Source organism: Chrysemys picta, chromosome 5 (genome assembly GCF_011386835.1).
Source record: "Chrysemys picta bellii isolate R12L10 chromosome 5, ASM1138683v2, whole genome shotgun sequence".
NCBI classification, from domain to species: domain Eukaryota; kingdom Metazoa; phylum Chordata; order Testudines; family Emydidae; genus Chrysemys; species Chrysemys picta.
In genome coordinates this window covers 34,887,773-34,907,125 of record NC_088795.1, presented here as the reverse complement: position 1 = coordinate 34,907,125, position 19,353 = coordinate 34,887,773, and the positions used below count along the sequence as shown (strand labels likewise).

At 44.6% G+C, this 19,353-nt stretch overlaps 1 protein-coding gene across 4 annotated transcripts in view; it reads left to right on the top strand.

The window, feature by feature from the left end:
• Positions 1-19,353, top strand: part of ELOVL6 (ELOVL fatty acid elongase 6) — a 141,097-nt gene that overhangs the window by 33,611 nt on the left and 88,133 nt on the right. The gene's annotated exons all lie outside the window — the stretch shown is intronic.

Genomic DNA, 19,353 nt, shown 5'->3' with positions numbered 1-19,353 from the left:
GTCTAATATTTAGAAATGGCAGGTGCAGATTGACATTTGTATATTAAAATAATAGCTGTGAATGAAATCAGTTAGTTGTTGAAATGTCATATTCTGCATCCACAATTATTTGCCAAATTTTGCCCATTAATTCCCTCCTTAAGTCACCATTCTCCCTAAATAATGACACACACTCTGGACCAAACTGAAGTTCCAGGTGTTCCCGCCGTTGTTTGCTCCTGCTGTGTGACGTTTCTTTGTATAAGCTTTGTGTAACCTTTCCTTCTGTAAATATATACACTGTTGTATAATTATAGAAAAGATAATTAAAAATAAATAAATAAAAACATAACACTGAATTCTACAAGGTTGTTTATATACCCCTACCTCACAGCGAGTTTATATCTAGCTTAATTTACTGAAGAAGTATGTAAGAAAAATCAATCCATGCAGAAATTGTGGAACTACAAATGCTTAGTTAATTTCACTATTCAATCTCATTACCTTTAATTGCTTCTATTCACTTCTCCTTTGTCTGCATGTGATCTGTTTAGATTATAACCAGAGACCTTGTCTGTAAAGAGCCTAGACTAGTACACTGTGGACAGAGCTTTGTATGGTAATTTTATGAAAGAAACAAATGTCCACAAAAGACTAAATAGTGGCCACGAAATTTCTAACCTAAACCACGTTGGAACTCTGGTCTCCAAAGGTTAAAGACTAGTGACCAATGCCAGTATTTCTGATACAGCAAACATCAGCTTACTAGTTCTTGAACAGGAAATGCTACCTGATATGCATTAATGATTGTTACCAGGTTGTAATTTCATAGTGTTGCTCCAACTTAAAGGGACAACATTTTATAGAGATCTGATCCCAGCTTCCCATTTTGCACCCATAATCAAGGACAAGTGCCGATTAAAAAAAAGTATCACATCATTATATTTTCTGCATATGCCATGTTTTACAGAAAATTATTTTATTAGAGATGTAGGGCTTGATTCTGATCTCACTTGAACAGGTATAACTCCGCTGACTTTAATGGACTTGCTGCTGATTCACACCAGAGTGACGATCAAAATCAGACTTGTATACACCGGATACAAAATTCAGGTCCAGATCTCAAATATTTTGTCTTGGGGGTTTGAGGATCTTTGTTTTTGGGTGTAGCCCATCTCCTATCGTGTGAATGTAAACTGGAACCTAAATCCCATTATATTGTACTCTTTAGAGTTTAAGTTTAACTCATTGTTTAATGTGAAAATGTTTTCACATCAATTTGTTTTTTTTTTTAAAGTCTAAAAAAAGTCTCAATCTTTCTACTGCAGTTTTGTTTTACATAACTTTATTCTGTAACCACTACAGCAAAATAATAGGTCATCATGTTTTCAGCATCACTTGGTTAACTGCATTAGGTCTGATAAGAGGTTAATTTAGGAGATTTAAAATCTGCCCTAAAGCTATGCTATTGTAATGATGTAGGCTTGTGCTGAAAATGACAGTCAAAGATACTGGCAGGATTTCCAGCATATCACTTTAATGCTTTGCTATAGGTAGATTCATAAATCAGGATACCAAGTTCTCTAGAGAAATTAGAAAGAACTGAAGCATAAAATATAGCCTTCTTGAAGTTAAAGCATAAACCAATTACACTTTTTAGATGCTCACCTTGCAGAATAAGCTCTCCAAAGAAAGTCTGCAGTTATCTTTAGGGGGGTGAGCATGTATGCCCACTAAATGGCTAACTCAAAATATACACAATTTTAATTACAAAATTATTATTTTAACTGAGGTTCACGGTTAGTAACAGTCTTACACCTCTTATTTAATATTGCTTTCCTTCTCCTTCCAAGCCACAGCATTTAAGACCTATGCTAGCCACACAGACATGTACAGTATCCAGCTCTATGCATAATATTCCTATCCCAGAGCCAGTGTCTTATTTTGGTGAGGGTAAGTTGAAATCAGGTCGAAATCATTGAGAAAGTAGGTACAGCCAAGCTCCAGACTGGATTTCTGTAATTCATTGCACCTGGAGCTGAAGGGGAAAGTAATACAGAGGCTGCAACTTATGTAGAATATGGCAGCCCACCCCCTAGCAAGATAGGGTGCTGAGAACATATCACCCAGAGGTCCTTATCATCCACTGGCTAACCAAAGAACTTCCATTGCCAATGCAAAGTCTTCTGTCCTACTCTTTAAAGTCATCAGCAGAGCCTGCTTTGTGAATGACCACTTCCTAATTATGGCTCATGAAGGCGACTGTGTTCTTCTGGGACAATGCAGCTAAGAGATTCCAGATTAAAAGGCTTGAGAGCAGAAGAGTGTATCCCCTTGGGCATGTAGGTTTAGCTGTGGAGTGAGCTTCCAGAGGAGATTAGACCAGTGGATCTCAACCTGGGGTACATGTACCCATGGGGTCTTTTCACAGGTTTTCAAAGGTCTTTCGGGGGGACATCAATTCATCTAGATCAGTGTTTGTCAACCTGGGGGTTACAACCCCCTAGGGGGGTCGCAGGACAGGTTTAGGGAGGGTTGCAAGTGCAGGGCTGGCATTAGGGGGTGGCAAGCAGGGCAATTGCCCGAGGCACCCCGCCACCGGGGGACCCGCAGAGCTAAGTTACTTGCTTCAGCCCTGCCACCCAGTGCTCCAGCTTCAGACAAGGCTCACAAGTGAAAAACAGGTTCAAGTATCACACTGAAATGTGATTGATTTATTTTATAATTATATGGTAAAAATGAGAAAATCTGCAGTTTTTCAGCAATAGTGTGCTGTGATGCTTTTGTATTTTTATGTCTGAGTGTGTAAATAAGTAGTTTATAAGTGATTTGTCTTGCATACCCCAAGTTTCATCTCAGTCTCCTGAAAGGGGTACAGTAGTCTGGAAAGGTTGAGAACCACTGGATTAGACTAACCAAAAGCTCACCACCTGCACAGCACAAACTGCTTTTTAATTTAAAAAAAATTCCACCAAAATGAGAGTGAAGACGGTGGTTAGGAAACCTTTCCCTTGGCATGTGGGAAGGGAGGACAGCAGAATTACTCCTTGATATCCAATATGGACTTCTTGGTGAGATCTAATTTATCAGTGCAGTGCTTAGATACTACAGTGATGGGCATTAGAGAACACCTTCTATCAAGAGAATGTGCCTGTTAATATGAAAAGGAAAGGACTCAATTAAAAGTAAAAGATGATACTTTGTTTTTAATTCATTTCCTGTCATTGTCAGAAATCTCTTTTACTGAAATCCATTGCATGTTTTTTCCACCTCTTCTGTTCTCTTTAGTTTCTATGCTGCCCTCATCACTCTGGTATTTAACTCCACTTGATATCCTGTTATTGACCCTGGTAAATTAAGTCTGTCTTGCATAACTAAAATGCATTTCAGTTCAACTTTATTTTTTTAAAAAATATTAAGGGCTAAATTCTGCCCTAAATTGTTTGAGGAAGAGGAATAGAGACATTGCCCAGTTTATCCTGCAAATGACTCCTGCCAACCAAGACAGGAATCCACAGGAAGAAGGAGATGGATGACAAGACAGTAGTCACATGATGAAGTCATCCTCTGACCAGAAACAAAATGTGTCCTGACTAGGGCTTGCTGCTGCCTGCAGCACATGCAGTAACCACTAGTGGAGTTGAATATCTCCCTAAATCCTTTACCCAAAGGGCTGGGGTCTGTGTTGCATAGACTAGTGTGTTAACCTGTACACTTTCTCTTAACACTCACTTGAGTGCTGTGGTGTGCGCTCACTCTGTTTGCCCAGGGAGGCTGATTCTATATGTTCATTTACTCCTACTCCCTGAAGCCAGCCATAGCAATGGCAGCCTAGGGAATGATTGAGCTCCAAATCTGCCAGAAATGAGAGCATCCCAGAAGATAGAAAAGTCCCTGCTGTTGTCTGTGGTTTGTACTCGAACTTTACGAGGAGCTGGGAAATTGTAATCAGAATATCAGGACATCTATTCATCTTTTTAAAATTCCAGAGATTGTGTATATGGTTTATGACCATAGTCAAAGTACAAAAGCAACTGAGCATCGGTTCTTGTGTCTGCTTACCTTTCATTTGAATAGTGTCTGATCCCTCACTATTCCTGACGCATCTGTAATATTTGATATCTCCTTAATTAATGAAACTACACATAGAGACTTAAATATGATCAGACTTTCCTTGATATATAATAGACCAAATTCATCTTGGGAGAAATAGATGGAATTATATCATGGTTGAATTTGGCCTGTTATGTGCATTAGGAGAACAGATGCATCACAAAATTTCCTTTCAGATACATATACACCAGGGATTGGCAACCTTTGGCATGTGGCCCACCAGGATCGGGCCGGTTTGTTTACCTGCCACGTCTGCAGGTTTGGCCGATCACGGCTCCCACTGGCTGCGGTTCACCGCTCCAGGCCAATGGGGGCAGCAGGAAGCAGTGGCCAGCACATCCCTTGGCCTGCGCCGCTTCCCGCCGCCGCCGTTGGCTTGGAGCGGTGAACCGCGGCCAGTGGGAGCCGTGATCGGCCAAACCTGCGGACGTGGCAGGTAAACAAACCAGCCCGGCGTGCCAGGGTGCTTACCCTGGTAGGCCGCGTACCAAAGGTTGCCAATCCCTGATATACACAAATGCAGAACTTTATGGAAGTGTCTTCCTAGGGGGATAAGATCCCAGCTATAGAACTGTTGAAATGATCTCATTCCCTTTTAAATTCTGTAAAATTTTAAAATAATTTCCATAGAGCCCTACTGGTTTCATCCCTTTAAAGTTCTATAGGACTTGTGCATATGGGGAGAACAATGAAAGCATATGGAAGACACTTGGGAATTAGTGCCAGAGGGTGCGGCATCAATAGCAAGAAAAAAACCAAAAAGCAAATGCTGTATTGAATTGGACTTGAGTTTGTTCTCATTTCAGTATTTGCAGACCATTCCCTTTCTGGCTAATGAGAGTTACTTTGTGGGAAGCTTATGACTCTAAATATTATCTAGATGTATGCCCAAAACTATTGATATACCGTTACCTTTGAGATTTTAAAATGATACAAAAAACAGCCAAATTCAGCACCAACATTCATCTTGTGCAAAGTCATTGCCTCAGTGAGGTATTATGGGGTGTAACACAAAGTATGGCCAGGTAAATTCAGAGCTAAGGTTCCTATAGCAAGTATAATTCTGCCCCTATGCATTATACAAAATGTAATGTGCACTTATAATTACAGAAAAGGCAGTGCTTAATTTGTGCCTGGGCTTTCCAAGGCTGAGCATGGCACCTCTAGACTTAGTAGTTCATAGCCCTGGCACTTCTGGGCTTGTTGCATCAGTTATGAATGTAAAAAAATTACTTGAGCACCTCTTTCATTACAAATTTAAGCACTGAGAAAAGGGTACATTTCAAATATACATGCATAGTACAGAATTAAGCACTTTTACATAGTCATATTAGAGAAGCAGTATTTAAAGAACAGCTCTGGAATAGTTACAGAAAAACAAAGTACAACATTTATGCATCTACTGTTTAAAAAGTGTAGTTCCTTGTACAACGTAATATTTGCTGAATAAATATATCACATTGCCTAATGTTGCACATTAATGTGAGGAATGCAATGCATAAGTGCAAGAGGACAAAGTTAGTTTGCGAATGATAAAACTAAATGTCCTTACTTTTGTGCAAATAAAGTCTTAACCTTCAAATTGAATAATGAATTTTTTGAATATAATTTCTCTTGATTCTTCCTGCTGGCCATCACATGTTGAAAAAGAAATGCACAAGGCTTGTTACATACTTATCAGACTACTAGTGAACAGATATTTCACTATCTCAATCATAACAATGTTAACATGCTGCCTCCATAATGTCCATCCACTTTCTTACTGTGGTTCACAGGAGATATATTTAATGTGTTCTATAATTCATCTGCTGTTTGCCATGCACTATCAGCGAAGAAATGAACACCTCATGCAGAAATATGCCAAGTCTCATTTTTTTTCCTTTGCTACATGTAAAACCACAACATCCCTCCTACCCTTTCCCTCTCTGAACTGTGAATTGTTCACCTATATACTTAACCTTAATTTCTCATATTGGGGTTTTCTATACTGTTAGTTGTTCCCATCTTGCTGTTGTCTGCTTCCTTCACACACAGTGCATGGGGAAATATTTCCTCTGACATTTCCTTCACACACAGTGCATGGGGAAATATTTCCTCTGACATTTCCTTCACACACAGTGCATGGGGAAGTATTTCTCAGGTTACAAAGTTTGGGAAATTGCCAGTACACCTCTACCCCGATATAATGCGAACCGATATAAAATGAATTCAGATATAACGCGGTAAAGCGGTGCTCCGGGGGGCGGGGGGGGGGGGGGGGAGAGAGGCTGCGCACTCCGGTGGATCAAAGCAAGTTCGATATAACGCGGTTTCACCTATAACGTGGGAAGATTTTTTGGCTCCTGAGGACAGCGTTATATTGGGGTAGAGGTGTAATTATATTCCCCTGCTGTCAATCTGCTGGCTTCCCCCCCCCCTTTTTGTACAGCCACAAAAGACCAACAAATCAGTGCCTTTCTTTACATTGTTGCTGTTAATCTTTAACAAAATAGATAGTGGAGAAAATGAGCAGATGCAGCATGTGTTTATGGACTCCAATCAGAAGCAATGGTGCAAGTGTGATTACATCATGTCTCCAATGAGTATATGTAGAAATCATGTCTGATCCCTCACTATTCCTGTTTTGGACAGAGACGTGTCAGTATTTTCTCTCCATCAGAGCATTGTCAAATGTCCAAAGAGGAAGAAACAGGACAGGATACATTCTTGTGCATACGGTAAAAGGTCAGCTACTGTTTAGAGTCATATGCATAGGCAGAGGTGGAGCTTTGACCTCCTTACTGGATGTACAGGGATGAATGTAGGAAACCCTAAAGACACTGGACCAAATACCACACCCATTGAAGTCAATGGCAAAACTGCCATTTACTTTAGTGGGACATGGGTTTGGATCATAATCTGAGTTCATTAATCTCTACCTTCAGAGAAATTACTGGCTACCCATCAACCCCATCTATTGGGGCAAAGGATTTACACCTAGAAATCCTCTGGCAATGTGCATGTTGCCAATGAGGACAGTAGTCAGGGACTTGAGACAATCTTTGGCCTTGGCTACACTTGGGGATTCACAGTGCTGCGAGCGAGCATGAAGCGCTGCAGGTGTTGATTACACTGGTGCTTTACAGCACTGCACTCGCTGCGCTCGGGGGGGGGGGGGCGTTTTCACACCCCTGAGCGCAGCAAGTTGCAGCGCTGTACAGCGCCAGTGTAGCCAAAGCCTTTATATGGCTGCAAAGAGCAGGAGCAGCGGATTCCATCTCAAAAGACTAAGTGACAATGAGGGAGATCAATCTTGGTCACTCTTATGCAAAGTGAAAAATGGAGAGCTAATCTCCAATGACTTGTGGAGAATGATTCTCACTCTTCAAAATTGCATTTGCAAGCATACCAATGTAGAAAGTTTTCTAAGGCTGATGGGAAATTGGTACAAGTTTTCATCTCAGACCTACTTTGGGTTGTTTAGCTAAAATGGGGATAAGAATCTTGCTGGAACATATTTTCTTAGCTTTTACCCTGGTCAGTGTTCCTTCACTTTTTCCTGTGTAATTCAAACTACCTTGTTCTCTTTCCAAAGCAGATATATATATATATATATATATTAAAGAAAGAGATACAAAATGGAGTCATGGTAGAGATGGGTGAAATTCTGTGGTCTTCGTTGTGCAGGAGGTCAAGCTTGATGATTATAATGCTCCCTTCTGGCCTTAAAATCTATAAATCTATGAATAAACAAGAGTGAATTAAATGTGGGATCTGGAGTGTTGCCCTGACAATACCAAGCATTGGAACATTATTCTTCTGGTGGTTTTACACAGACCTAATAATTCTAATATAAATACATACAAATCAGTTTAATAGGTACTACTGTATTGACAGAGACATGTACAGTGAGGGCATGTAAAAATATCTAGCATTTTGAAAGAATTTTAGTCTTTTCAGCAATATTCCCTATCAGTATAAATAGGTGAGACAGCATACCCCATAAGGCTTTATGGGGGGTGTGCTTATAAATGTATATATGACATAACTGGAATATGTTTTGTGCTGCCTGTGCCATGTAACATATCTCCATAAAGATTATGGTCTACTATATCTATTCATCCTATTTGTACATATATATCATTTTCTACTTGAGGTTAAGAATATGTGCTGTATGCTTGCTTGGTTTCTAAGTAAGCTTTGTGAGGCATTTGGTCAGCTTCTTTAGGAAGGAATTTGCAAGGTTAAGTACCTGATGAGGAAGCACTTGGGGAACAATGCATCTTGGAATGCTCCAATCCACATAAGAAGTCTTCCTGGAGACATACAAGATACCATGTGGACAAAGGCTTCGGCCTGTAAAGACTGAGTCATGCAGGGACATGTGACTTGCCCAGGTGATTCCAGAACTCCATCTTGGAGCTGGACTTTGCATAGGAGTGAAGGGCGGGGGGTTCCACCCCCAAGAGAAAGTCTATTTAAACCCGTGGGCAGGGTCGGCTTTAGCAAGAGCGGGGCCCGATTCCTGGGGGCGGGGTTGCCGGGCTTGGGTCCAACCCAGAGCCGCACCGCGGGGGCCGCGCCGGGGGGGGGGCGGGGGGGGAGACCCGACCCGAGCCGCGCCGGGGGGGGGGAAGACGGGGGAGACCCGCGCCGAGGGACGGGGGAGACCCGCGCCGTGCCGCGGGACGGGGGGGATGGGGGAGACCCGCGCCGCACCGGGGGGGACGGGGGAGACCCGCGCCGCGCCGGGGGGGGGGGGGGGAGGGGGAGACCCGAGCTGCGGGGACCGGGCCGGAGCCGCGCCGCGGGGACCGGGTCGGAGCCGACCCAGGCCGCGCCGCGGGGGCCGAGCCGAGCCGGAGCCGGGCCGCGCCGCGGGAGCCGGGCTGGAGCCAAGCCGGGCCAGAGCCGCTGGGACCTGCGGGAACGGGCCGCGCCTCCCCGGAGCCCTTCTCGCGCCCCCACCACCCCAGCTTACCTTGTGCTGCCAGCCCGCCCCTGCTTCTTTTCAGACTTCCCGCGAATCTCTGATTCGCGGGAAGCAGGGGAGGGGGTGGAGCGTTCAGGGGAGGGGAGGAGGGGGAAGTGAGCTGGGGGCAGGGTGGAGAGCTGCAGCGCGGGGCCCTCTTGGCGCGGGGCCCAATTCAGCCGAATCGGCTGAATCGGCCTAAAGCCGGCCCTGCCCGTGGGAAGACCCTTCCATTTTGTCTTCAGCTGGCTAAAGAAGGAGCCTCTCCCCCTCCCAGGATACTTGAAGGAAACTGGAACAAAGGACAGTAACTACAGGGGTGTGAGTGATTGCTGGACCCAGGCTAAAAGGAGATTAGCCTGTAAAAGGGAGCATTCTGAAACTGGTGAGGAACTTATCTGTATTTAGTTTGATTAGACATCGATTTGCGCATTTTATTTTATTTGGCTTGGTGACTTACTTTGTTCTGTCTATTACTACTTGGAACCACTTAAATCCTACTGTCTGTATTTAATAATATCACTTTTTATTCATTAACTCAGAGTTTGTATTAATATCTGGGGGAGCAAACAACTGTGCATATCTCTCTATCAGTGTTATAGAAGGCAAAAAATTTATGAGTTTGCCCTGCATAAGCTTTATGCAGGGTGTAAAACGGATTTATTTGGGTTTAGACCCCATTGGGAGTTGGGCATCTGAGTGCTAAAGACAAGCACACTTTTGTGAGCTGTTTTCAAGTAAACTTGCAGGTTTGGGACAAGTGATTCAGACCCTGGGTCTGTGTTGGAGCAGACGGGAGTGTCTGGCTCAGCAAGACAGGGTGCCGGAGTCCTGAGCTGGCAGGGAAAACAGGAATAAAAGTAGTCTTGGTACATTAGGTAGCAGCTGCCAAGGGGGTTTCTGTGATCCAACCCTTCACAATAGGAATTCTTCTTCAAATGATAGAATCTTTCCAAAAGCTACATATTTTTACAGGCACCTACTCTGTAGATAAAAAGTGTTAGAAAACTCATCATTTTTATGGTCTCGGATTTTTTTAATTGAAACAAAGTAAAGCAAAACACATTAAATTGACTTTGTAGAATTTTACATGCACACAGCTCTCGACACAAGATGAATTAGGAAACAACCTGACTCAGGCTGTACACTGTAGCTCTTTGTTTCCTACTCGAATTCAGCGATCTTAAATGTAGGTTTAATGAGCTGATCTGGTGGTCTGCATATATTGTAGGCTGTAGAGGTAGTGACACCTAGAGTTAAGGTTGCCTGACACTTACCATTATAAGACTCCGTTTTCAGTTGCTTATAACTTTGCCAAACTTAAACCAGTCAGGGTTAATTTTTCCATACTGAGTGTCTGCCTGATTGATTTTTGGGGGGTGGAAGTTTCAGTGCTCTCACACTGGGGTCCAGGTAGCGTGGAGGAGAAGGAGCAAGCAGCCTGACTTGATGGCAGGGGGCTGAGCAATGAGGTCAGGGAGGAAGAAGAGATGCAGGGCAGGGAACAGGGATGGGAGCTCCGGGGGAAGGTCCAATTTAAGCTGTGCCCCTCTGGAACAGTCACTTTGCCTCACTGAACCCTGCCTACATGACACAGTGTTCCTCAAGGCTAACACTTCGCTTCTAATCTGACTCTCCCCAGTAGTGGCAGCTGCAGCAAAAAGAGCCTGTCCAAGTTGAAGCTCTGGGGCAAAGACTCCTCAGGACACTGTTCTTTGGCTCTAATGAAACCCTTCTTTCCAGCTCTCTTTCCCCCACTTCTCTCACTGGGTTTCAGGGGAAGAGATGGATGGGAATAAGTGATTTCCTGACCTGACTATTTTGGAGGAAAGTTTTGGAAACTTAAAGCTACCCTTTGACTTCCTCTCTCGGACTCTATCACTGGGACTTCCCGTGCTGCTGTTTTCTCAGAGAGTGTAATGTCACTACAAAGTCTTGCTTATTGACAGCCAGCTGAAAATCACTGAAAGATTTTCTGGAGAGTGCTGTCAGTGAAAGCAGAAGAGTGGAGAGCATGAGCAGTTTCCTGTTGCAGTTACAGTAATAGGGACTGTGTTTCTCAGGTTATAAAGTAAGGCACATCAGACTCTCAGCGGATGCCTATTATAAGCTCTTATCTACTGTTGAATTCAGGACAATTGCCAGCCACACATGTCAATTTAAACATCATCTGTGTGAGTCATTCACTGCTGAAAAGAAAGCTGGGAGATAGTCATATATGAAGATTTGGACAGTCAACTGCGAGGGGCAGCCAGGCCAGATCTGAGATGGGGGGCTGTAACAGGGTGCGGGCCAGGAGGTCCTGAGCCAGCCCCTGTTAGCCCAGCTCCAATTAAGAAGCATTAATTGGGGCTGGCTGAGTATGCCACGCCTAATTGATAGAAGGGAAGCACCTGCGAGCCTTATTAGCCAGGGAGCTATATAGGGCTGGCTGGCTGGCTGGGGGGGGGGGCGGCAGTGTGGTGTGTCATGTCATGGCCCTCCCTGCTTGCTGGAGAAGCTAGCTGTCCCCCAGGTTGCTAGTTTGGAGCAGTCTGTAAATAGAAGGTGGTGGGAGCTGATACTGTAAATAAAAGGCACTGGTGATTGCACCCAGAAGAGGTCTCTGGCTGATTTGTGGGCACAGGGGTCCAATAGAGCAAGGGTGAAAAGGAGGCCCCTCGTTACAGTGGCCCTGTTTGCAAGTGCACCGAGTGCACATTGGCAGAGCTTGAGAGAGTAATACCACTTTTTCTTTTCCAATCTAACCTCTAAAAAGATATTATTTCCAGATATAAGTATATAATATAGGCCCACATAACTCTTCATTTCTTCTTCTTTGCAATATAACTTACATTGTTTGTCCAGCCAGTAAATGCAATGAAACTTGAGCTTACTGGTGAATGATGGTCTCTTATGCAGAATGTAGGAAACTTATGGAAGATAGATGCAACAGGCCAGATTTTCAAAGAAATTGAAAGTGCCTAAATGTGTAGGTAGGTGACCAGGGGGATTTACAAAAGCACCCAAGCATTTTAGGCACCTGACTCACATTGAAGTCAAGGGTAGTTAAGTGCCTCACCTGCTTAGGCATTTTGGAAAATCCCATGGGGCACCTACCTGCCTCTTTTGAGGCCAGATTTTCAAAGGTATTTAGGTGTCTCAAATCTTCCCATTACCTAAGTCTTTTTCCACACTTCAGCTCATCTACAGTCAGGGAGCTCTTCTGCTGTTCTGACCTAGCAGCAAGTGACCTCCTGCTCTCAGCAGGGATGGTGTGACTCACTAGCAGCCTGATCCTATATAAATACAGTAGTGCTGATTGGCCATATGTCAAACTCATTAGCCTTCAGGGATTCAGACACAAGGTCTGCTCATGATAATATAATCAAAGGCAGACAAATCAAAACAACTGTAAAATTAAAAAAAGAACAGAACAACCAAGGGCCTCTGTAGCTGGGGTTCATGGTAATTGCACCCAGAGAAAGCAGGCCTGGATCAACCAGTGTGCACTCGGTGCACTTGCAAACAGGGCCCCTCATCTCAGGTTTGGCCTGGCTGCTCCTCCAACATGATGAAGAGGCGGCCAGGCCGAACCTGAGTGAGTGACATTGCGACCTGGCACGCAGGATTGCAGCACCGCTCAGGTTTAGTGCCTGCCATTGTAATGCCGGGAGCAACTTGTCTGCTTAGCTGGTCCCGAACCCCACCCTTGCTGGTGTTGTGCTGGGCTTGAGGTGGGAGTGGAGTCAGGGGTCAAAGATACCTGTTCCGCTGGCAACAGGGCCACAGTTCAGGGAGAAGCTGGACTGGGAGTGACCCCCTGGCTGCATGCAGGGCAGAGTCCTGCATCCCCATGGGAAGGGCGGTGACCCCACAGGCCTTAGCACTCTCTGACCCCATCATTACAGGGAAGGCAGTGACCCCATGCTGGCCCCATTGAATTGGGAAGCTATATCAGTCCCTGAGAACAATCAACATACTGATTTGCTTATTAATATGAAGATCTCTCCAAACATGAAATGTTTCTAACAATCTCATCCATGGCAACATGTCTGATTCAAAAATTGTGCATGGACTTAAAAAATAGGAAAGCTGGTGTTTTAAGTACTGAGTTGTCCTGGGAAGAGGGCTGCTTATGTTAGCCTGTCGTAGGAGTAAAGTATGCAGTTAGGTCAGCAGAGACTAGCTAAGCCTTGTAAAGCTGCTTACCTTGTATTAGAGAACCTATGAAATAAGAGGAGGCTCATTATTTCTTCTCTAAAGTTATTTCAGGACTGTCGCTGGAAAGTGCAGAGGATCCCACTTAGAAACCCCCCAATGTTAAGATATCTTATCAGTTGAACAACAACAATAAACCAATGGAGAGAACATCTTTGCAACTGGATAAAGTCATGAACACTAGATAAAAGATTACATTTCCAGTGGAGCAAACTGTAAAGTTCAGGCTGAGCTATTAAACAAATACTTTTTTGTGTACTGCGGTTATGCATTAAGATAGATCCCAAAGTGCTCGAATTAAGACTACCTGAAAAGGATGTCCTTCTATCAGTATTGCATGTGAGCCATCAATGTTTGTAGGAAATTGCCATGTAAAACACTAGCAGATGTAAATATTATAAAATTACATAACGCATAAATTGCTTAAATTTGGTTGCACTGAAAATGACAATGCATCTAGATAATGTGCCGTGATGTATAATGGTACTGGCTTCCCCTGCTATCCCTTAGAATTGGTAAGAATTTCTATTGGAAACCTGTGCTTTCAGGGGTCTGTAATCAAGATTTAAAAATTCACTCCAAGGTGAAACTTGGAACACAAAGTTAAATGGAAAAAGAAAAATTCGTCTGGATGTTTGGGAGTTTTAAAAAGACAAGTAAATAGGATTTGGTGGTTTCAGATATTTGATTAACGTATTTACATTTGCTAGGGCTAGTGGAAAATTTTCTTTCTAAACTGCTTTTTGGCAGAAAATTGGGTTTTTGGTTAAACTCATTTTTTGTGAAAAGCATCAGCTTTCTGCAGAAATTCTTGCTATTCCATGTGAAAACTGAAACGTTTTTAGTTTTCAGCCAAAAATGGAAATATTTTAATTTTAAATAACCCCCGGTGCCACATGGGAGTTGTAGTTCAGGTGCCCCATTCTCTCATTTTCCCTAATGGTCCAGGTTCTCAGGCCAGACTACATCTCCCAGTGATGCACTATGGGCAGGGACCCCTGTGATGCACCCACTCCTCTCTTTAAGAGTTGAGGAAGAGGTGCAATCATAGGTGATGATGTCCAGGTGGACAGCCCACCCTAGAAGAGAATGGGAGCATAAGGCACCCAAACTACAGTTACCAGGAGGCACCTCAGTGACATTTGGAATTAAAATACTTTGATTTTCAATATTTTGCTGAAAAGTGGAATTTTTCCAGGGAAAATTGACAAAAATGGAAAAAGAATTTTTGTTAAAATTCTCCATGGAATAAAAATTTTCCAATCCGCTCTGACTTTTACCTCATATCTCCAGTGACCTCTGAGAAGTGTGTTAGAGTTAGCACAAGAATCATATCCAGTCAAGGTACTGCAAGGTTTACTGTGTGTTTTTTAATACTGGGAGCTGCTCCATAGGAAGAATATTCCAGATTTTATTCAGTCGCGCTCATGGAAAGAACATAAGAGTCACCCCATTGTGGAGCTGTAAAGAATCATTCAAGTGAAGAGGGGACTGGATCCTGTTCGTTCCTGGGGTGGCCATTATTATCTCTTAGAAGGACAATGGGCATGCTGAATTGTACAGGGAAACTGTCCCTATGTGGAGCACACTTCAGGGTTGCACATGTATATGGTCTGTGAGAGAATTTTCTTCAGCAGTGTCCGTGTGGTCTGCTTGTGTTCTGTTGCTCTCCTTGTGCTGTGCACCAAGGGATAAAAAGGTCTGCAGGACCACCACCAACTTAGTTCCTTCTTACCACTCATGGTCTAGGATGGAGCTTCAGTGTTCGTGATGGTTCCTTCTGCTGCTGCTGTAAATAGTTTTAGAAAAGTTTATTGTCTATTGGAGTATGTCTACACTACAGAGTAGGGCTATGATTCCCACCTTGCATAAACATATGCTAAAAACGATAGTGTAGCTGGGGTAGCCCAGGCAATGGGAGCTGCAGCACAGGCTAGCCGTGCCGAGTACGTGCCCACAGGATTCAAGCAGATTTGTGCTCAGCACGGCTAGCCTGTGCCACTGCTCACTACTGCCTATGCTACCCTGGCTACACTAATATTTTTGCGCACTAACTTGATGAGAGCTAGCACAGGTATGTCTGTGTGAGCTGGGAATCACATCCCTAGCACCAAGTGTAGATGTAGCCATAGTTAGTTAGCTGTTAATATAGTTAGTTAGGAATTAGTTTATAAGGGTCTGGTTCCTTATCTTGGAAACCTCCTCGGGTGGGAAACCATTGCCATGCCCCACCCCTCTCTGGTTGTCAGGAGTATGCCTAAGATTCCCAGCTTCAGAAGCTAAAACATCTGCCACAAGCTGTTCCTGGTCACAGGCTACACCTGTCTGTACTACCTGGGGGAAGTGCACAGCTCTTCCAGGGGTGGTATCTCCAGGTTATTCACAAGTAGGACTAAACAATGTGGAGAGTTTTGGCTCCACAAGTTCCTCACAGAGGAAGCCGTGAAGATGGGAACAGCCTCTGAGCAGGAAACCCTGATTGTATGTCAGCCTGAACTTTGGTGCTGGGTGGGCTGATAACCTCCGCCCCTCTCCAGCTGTGAAAGTCTGGAGAACAGATCCAAAAGCAAACGGACAGGGAGATATAAGTTCTTTCATAAGGATAAGAAGAAAGGTTCCCCTTTCAAGCCCTCTAAAAAGAGACAGATTTCCCATCCCGAAGATAGTCATTGGTTCCATACTCTGGAGTAGGACCGTCTGGTACTGGGAATGATCAGACCGAGATATTGAAAGGGAAAACTACAGCACCCTTTGGTACTGGGGCTGCCTCGTCTACACCAAAACCATAGTCAGTACCATCAGATCTGGCTCCCCCTATCTTGATGACTCAAGTCATGGAAATGACTCCATCAGCTTTGGGAGCCAAGAAGCAAGCTAAAGACCTTTTCCTGCTCCCAGAACCGGAGTAATCCCTCCTCTCCAGATTCAGCTCCAGCCACTGGAACTGCAGCGGGTACCGATACTGTTACAGTACCTGCCTTTGTCCCCATACACAAGTAGGGGTCAAGTCAGTCTGTGACTGGTATCAACAATGAGAAGAGGCAGGTCACCACCCACTCCTCTGATACCAAGGGCTCTCCATCTGCAGTGGTGCTGGAACACTTTTTATAGTGGGGGTGCTGAAAGCCAGCAAAACTGCAAATCCCCCTTTTTACCTCATGTCCCCATTTTACCCCTGTATGTGCCTTCCCCGCTCCCTAGAGTTGGGGCTGGGAGCAGGGCCGTGGCTCCGGAAGGGGGGGAATGTAGACAGGGGTAAGGGGTCCGAGCCTGAGGCCACAGCTGGGGAGCCCCGGGCCGGGAGCCAGGACTCCGGGTGCAGGACCAACAGCCGGGGCCCCACATAAAACCTGGGGGTGCTGCAGCACCCCCTGCACCCTTAGTTCCCGCGCCTATGCCCATCTGGATCTGGAATCTGAATTCTCAGAGTTGGGAGAGGACTGTGTCATAAATCTGGTCCCTTGCTATGCTCCAAGAGGCTCTGTGACAGGTTGGAGCCCAGACAGAGGATTGGGAGGTTCCAAGGTTTCTTACCACTCCCATACAAGAGAATATTTCCCCTATATTCACTGGTACCCTGCCACGTGGGGCCCTGTACCAAAGATTTATGAGTTCCCACAGAGGCTGTATTGGGTCCTAAAAGACCTGCTGGTCTTCATCACCAACTACACCCACATCATGGAACAAGGAACCAAAGCAGACCCAGAGTTCCCAGGATAGAAGAGGAGCTCCCTCAGCCTTCTCAGGAGCCTCAACCCCAGCAGCAACAAGAAGAGCAACAAGAATAAGAGGAATCTATGCCTATGACTTTGTTCCCTTTTTCCCTGGATGACATCGTGATTCTAGCTTCTCCACCATGCCCTGGTGACCCTAAAGCTTTCCAGGACTACTTAAGAAAGTGGCAAAGTCATTTCAGTTTTCCCTGGAAGAGGTCCAAGGAGCACCATAAAAACTGCTGGAAATTTTGCACAACTCGGGCCTGAGCAAGGTGGAATTCCCTATTAATGAGGCCATGCTTGAACCCACCAGTGCCCTCAGGTAGCCACCCATCACAATCCCACTGGTATCCAAGCAAGCTAAGAATAGGTACTTCATTACCTCAAAAGGGTCAGAGTATTTATTTTCTCCCTCACCTTCCAGCTTGCTGGTGGTATCTGAGGCCATTGAGTGTAGTTGCCTAAGACAACCCTGGTCTATGCCACTTGAGAAAGATGCAAGAGGCTTCACCTCTTTGGCAAGAAGATGTATTCCTCAGCTTCTTTGCAGTTTTGAATCTCAAACTGTCAAGCTCTGATGGTCAAATACAATTTTAACATCTAGGACAAACTGGCCGGCTTTGGCAATAAGTTGCCTCAGGATGTTAAGACCTGTTCCAGACCCTGATCATTGAAGGGAAGCTGGTGACAAGATTGGTGCTTCAGACTACCCTAGATGCAGTGGGCATGGTGGTGAGACCCATGGCAGTGAGGGTAATCTGCATGGATATGCACCAGTTCCAGAAGGAGATAGTCTCCATGCAGAGCTAGGAAAAGCACGCTCCTTGCTGTTTGTTGTTATAATAGACCTCTGTTGTGTTGTCTGATAGTACCTGGACTGACTTGCTGCAAATGCAGGGGAGGAATTGTTTGCAGGCTAGTCTGAGTGCTCTCAGTTTCAACACACTGACGTAAAGCATAGTCTCATGAGGGGACCATATCCTCTGGGCAACCTGTCCCTCCATGTGTGTTTCCTGTGGTCATAGTCTTTGTTGGAAAAGGGGTGTTGAATGATACCCCACATACATACTTTTCTTTTATCCTCCTACCAAGGCTAAGGGATTTTGTAGAACCATGAAGATTAGCTCAAGACTGTGTTTGGCTGGAGTATAGATAGCGCACAACCAGGCTTGCAGACATTTGAGGTGAAGACTTGTGAACAGAATCACATAAGTACTTGCGGCCATATGGTCTAATAGTGCCAGGCAGGATTGCATGGATGTTTTGGGGCTCAAATGTAGTCACTGAATGAGCCTGGTGATGGAGAGGAAGTGGTTCCCCAGTAAGTAAGTCTTGGCTGTAACAGCATCCAGCCTTGTCCTGATGAATTCTATTGACAGAGGGTTCCAGGATGGACTTTCCCAGGTTCATTTATATGCCCAGCCTCTCAAACAGATGTAGAAGCATAAAAGTTGCTTCTCATATTTCCTGGGAAGATCATCCCTTCAGAAGTCAGTAATCTAAGTAATGGTAAATCATGGCCCCCTGCCAAGGAAAGCGAGCTGCTACCACTGACAATACCCTGGTGTTGTCGAGAATCCAAAGGGGTGAACTCTGTATTGGTAGTGCTGTTGACCGGCCACAAATCTCAGGAATCTCCTGTATCCTGGATGAATGTCTATGTGAAAGTAGGCGACTTTGAGATTGAGAGACTTGGACAACAGAGTCACCATCCTGAAATTTAAGCAGTGGATGAACTTCTTCAGTTCCCTGTGGTCCAAAATAGGTCTCCATCCACCTTTCTTCTGGGGAAAGAGGGAAATGCCTTGAGTAGAATCCCTTTCCCCTTGTTGTAGGAAATAAAAGTTCTTTTGCTTCCAGCTGAAGGAGCAATTCTACCTACAGCAATAGGATGTTCTCATGGGAAGGGTCCCTAAAAGAGCATGGGGAAGGGCAGTGGGGGCAGGAAAGAGAACTGGCTGGTATACCCCAAAGAAACGACCTCTTGTACCCATCCATCCATTGTGATTTCTGTCCAGACAGATAGTAGTGAGAAAACTGTCCTCCAAAAAGGAGTAGAAAGGCCCAAGGGGTTGTGAAAATCCAGGAGGGACAGTTGGTGCACAGTTCTCGAAGGTCTCGTCAAAATGTCAGTCTCAAGGGTGGTCGTGGTTGGGAGGTAGAAGATGGTTGTCCAAGAGCATCCTTTCTGTGTGTCCTCTGATGCTTGGTTTGTACTGCTGCTGGTGATAAAAGTCAGGTGGGACTGGTCATCTGAGATTTCTTTTGAGTGCAAGTGTGTAATACCCAGCAATCACAATGTGGCTCAGGAGACCTTCAACGAGTGAAGGGACTCATCTGTTTTAGCACTGAAAAGAGCATCACACTTGAATGGAAGGCCCTCCAGTATTGTTT